This window comes from Sander lucioperca, chromosome 19, assembly GCF_008315115.2.
Source record: "Sander lucioperca isolate FBNREF2018 chromosome 19, SLUC_FBN_1.2, whole genome shotgun sequence".
Classification (NCBI taxonomy): Eukaryota; Metazoa; Chordata; class Actinopteri; order Perciformes; family Percidae; genus Sander; species Sander lucioperca.
Window position 1 is genome coordinate 11,277,241 of NC_050191.1, and position 4,065 is coordinate 11,281,305.

Consider the following 4,065-nt stretch of genomic DNA (forward strand, 5'->3'; position numbering starts at 1 on the left):
CAGAATAGCCTCAGCAGCAGCTAAAGGACAACAAGTTATCTGGTGTGGACATACGCTGAGAGAAGAGTGGGCTGTCCATCTAGCGTTCTTCTCTACGTCCATCTCTTTCCTGTCTTCTACCTCTCAGACCTCCATCTCCCCTTACTCGCTTTGCCCTTTGTCCCCTCAAAAGCTGATGACCAAGCACACGTTAAAAGTGCCTATGCAATTAACTGTATCGCACAGGTTAATACGTTCCTCCTGATGGCAGATTATGGCCCATGTCTTGAGTGCTAAAAAAAAAAAAAAAGTCTTGAGTGCTTCCTCGTTCAAGTCTGTTTGACCCCTGCACTCGGGTGATCAGGCTGGATTGGTGCCAGGGTGGCTTAGTAGTTAGAAAACCCATCGAATAACATCAAGACGTTAAGTGTAAAAAAGGACTTGTTATTTATGTTCGGGGATCAGCCAATCAGTGCCTTTGTTTTCGGGGTCACAGAGAGGACAAGTTAAGTTTCGCTTCTAAGTTAGTAGTGAGAGTGGCCGAGAGAAACACACCGTAGGTATTTCTTAAGTTGTCGTCTGTGTCGCCATCTGTGCATGCGTGCGTTCAGAGACATGTGAGTAAACTGGTGTAAATGTTTACATATGTGTATTTCGGTGCCTTGGGTTTATATGAATGTTGTCTGTTGTGGGATACAGTTGAAAAGCAGTATGTTAGCATAAAGTTCGCTAGCAGCATGCTAATGCTTAGTATTATTAGTGTTACACTACTGTGCTTATGTGTGTACTCACATGACATGACACTATAATTATTATCGTGTTTACAATGGTTTTGTATTAGAGAACTATGTTTGGGTTGCTGTTACTGAGATCCCAGCAGTAAGAAGGCTGTTTAATAAGGAGCTGATGTGTGCTATTTGGTATATTATTTGGTTATTTTGATATAAGCAGCTGTAGCTACTAGGGGTGTACGATTCAGAAAATGTCACGATTCGATTCCGATTTTTAGACTCACGATTCGATTCAGTCGATTTTTGATTCAAAAACGATTCTCGATTCAAAAAACGATTCACAGTATGTAAATGTAGTTACTTTTCCCATGTGATTGCAGTAGACATACAATTTAAAAGAAATGAAACACAACAAATTAAATGTAGTTTGATATTACTTTATATGTCTTCATACAAAAATAAAAACTAAAAACTGCAAAAGTGCCAAGCTTTGGCCAGCTTTCAAATACATTTAATTCAAGTATAAAACTGTTAAATAAAAAGAGCTTTTATATTTAGCTTTAAAGTGCTGTACTCAGATCAAACAAAAAAATACTGCTAAATGTGGTTTAAAGATTTCAGCTACCAGGTTGACTGTTGAAATGTGAACTCGACTGGGCACATTGAACTTCTTAAAATTAGGCCCTTTCTTTTTAGAACTGTGGCAACTACAGTCCATTCAACAGAACTTTTGTGATGTGTCAGAATCACATAATGGATACACATTTAGGTGTGTGTGTGTGTGTGTGTGTGTGTGTGTGTAACCAGTTCATAGTCCACCACTGGCTGGAATCTGTACATTCTTTTGCAGAAACAGAAGCTGGCCCAGCTAACAATTTATGGTTCCCAGAACGTTCTTCTGGTGGTGGGAACGTTCCCTCAAGGTTGGGTTTTTGGTTAGGTTTTGGTTCCCATGGAAAGATTTCTTAACGTTCTGGCTTACATCGAACGTTCGGAGAACGTAACCTAACGTTAACGTTTTTTACATTCCCCTAACCTTTAAAAAACTTTAGCAACCATGGTACCAATTTTATTATTACTTTAAACTGTCTGTGTATGAGCAGGAATGATTATATATTAGCAGGAATGAATGAACAGGCAAACTTGATGGGATTTAAAACTTTAATATACAATATAAAATTAACAAAATACAAAAAATATAAATGGCCTAAAAAAAAAAAAAAAAATATATATATATATATATATATATATATACAAGAATTGGAATCAGTTTTATTGGCCATATAGACACATCATAGTGCAAATGTAGTGTGCAAGATGCATATTGGAATGATAAAGTATGTAATGTGTAGGTGAATGGCCAAGGTGGGGATGACCCCACTTATCAGCAGTTCAGGAGAGTGATGGCAGTGGAAAGAAGCTGTTCTTGTGTCTGGTTGTTTTTGTGTGCAGGGATCTGTAGCGCCTGCCAGAGGGGAGGAGGCAGGAGGATGGCAGCAGTGTAGAAGATGGCCAACAGCTCTTGTAGTAGGCCATGCTTCTGCAAAAACATAGAGCTCCATGGTTTTAAAGGCTCAGTCCTTCTCAGCTGGCCTAAAAAGAAAGAAACAAAAATTTGATATGTCATACTAAGAATGAACACGTTGACAAAAGCAAGACAAATATCAATCACAATAAACAATAAATAAATCACAAATATTGATAGTTTTTGATTATTATGAACATTATTATTATGAACATCACATAGAAAAATTTCAATTTACTGTCTGTGTGGGGCAAACTTAAGCACTTGCCCAATCAAGTCCTCCGTGTCTGCTGCAGTCAGCGTGGGGACGTTTTTCTGAGAGGCCGCTAGAGTAGAAGTCAAAATGAAGCAAAGTTACAAGTCAAATTAAAACCGCTTATCAGCCAAGCTAAGCATAATAATGGTGTGAACAATAAAATGGCCACTTAATTACCATTTTGTTCCTCCTCTCCTGTTGACCGGGACTCCTGTTGAACTCCTGCAGCTCGGTGACTGTCGAGCAGGGTGACAGCAACATGTCATCGACTGGAGCAGAGGGAGGTGACTTTAAGGTGTCCTTAAGAGCATGAGCAGCTCATCCATCTTCTCCTCAAATGCGTCCATCCGCTGTGCCATGCGGGTAATGGATGTCCTCATGGCTATGGAAAAATGAATGGTGTTAGTTTTAGTGTTATACATTATATACTTGCATATGTGAACAACTTAAGTGAGTTTTCTTACCTCTCATTTCCGTCTCCATGGCTGAGCCACCTCCCTCTGTGTGATGAGTTCTGCTGTTTACAACAACAACAAACGTTAAGTTACTCTCAAGTTCCTCGTCATGAAATTGTATTTATTTGGAAATGGAAAATTCAAAGCTGCTCCTCAGCAATACAAGACTGTATTGTGAGGGTGATCTCATTTTCTACCATACATACACAAAAATCACATCACAGTATAGCATCTCACTCAACTCTTAATATGCACATTGCTAGCCAACAGGAGAAATTAGAGTATACTGGGAAAACCTTACTTGAATTATAACAATATAGCCTATGTGACAAACATGAGAACCAACGTTTTATACATGTCAACAGTTTCAGTGGGCAAAGTTAAACAGTCCGTGGGTTTGGGTGACTGCACAGATAACAAAAAGAGTATAACGTCTAACAAAGAAATACACATACCTGCAGAAGACAATATCACATTATTTGGCTTCTGGTCTACTGTTTCCTTTATCTGCTCCTAAACATTAAATAACAGAATTTACACACTCAAACTGGGCTGCAGAGCTTCTGTTATTTTACATTGCACAGAAACGAAAATGGCACGAAAATAAAAAGAGTTAACAAAGCATCGTTTAAACTTATATTTAACCGTAAAAACGGCACTAAACAGCTTACTTAATATCGTATTAGCTTTGAGGCTCTAAAAAGTGAAGGGTCACATCACAATTTTCAAAGAAAACAATAAAATGGCGCAGCAGATTCTTACACGCAACCTACCTCAGCAGTGAGCAGTACGAGTACAAGACGGAGGAGGAGACGGAAGCTACGGCAACTTAGGAGGTACAATAGAGGCGCAGTGAGCAACAACATCTCCGCCGGACACAATAGCAATATGATAAATATTTACCTGAAAGCCACTGAAAGAAGACGGGTTCCCAGGCCAAGTTCTGTGTATCCAGAAGGACTTTGGTGTATGTACAAATAGCACAAAACGGAAGTCAGGACAGGACTTCAGTCGGTCACCTGAAAGCAGAGGCACTGTCTTCCCCCTACCGGCATGGGGGTGAACGGTTGGATTTGTACACTGAACTGAGCCACTTTTGAAGTGAAATGTGAAATGAAA

General features: G+C 39.3%; 1 long non-coding RNA gene across 1 annotated transcript; it reads right to left on the reverse strand.

Moving 5' to 3' along the window:
• Positions 1–1,985: 1,985 nt before the first annotated feature.
• On the reverse strand, positions 1,986–4,065 carry LOC116066190. The gene is made up of 6 exons (XR_004108910.2): positions 3,850–4,065; positions 3,402–3,459; positions 2,956–3,008; positions 2,669–2,873; positions 2,474–2,561; positions 1,986–2,303 (listed from the first exon to the last, which is right to left on the reverse strand). It is a non-coding gene; the product is annotated as an uncharacterized LOC116066190 (long non-coding RNA).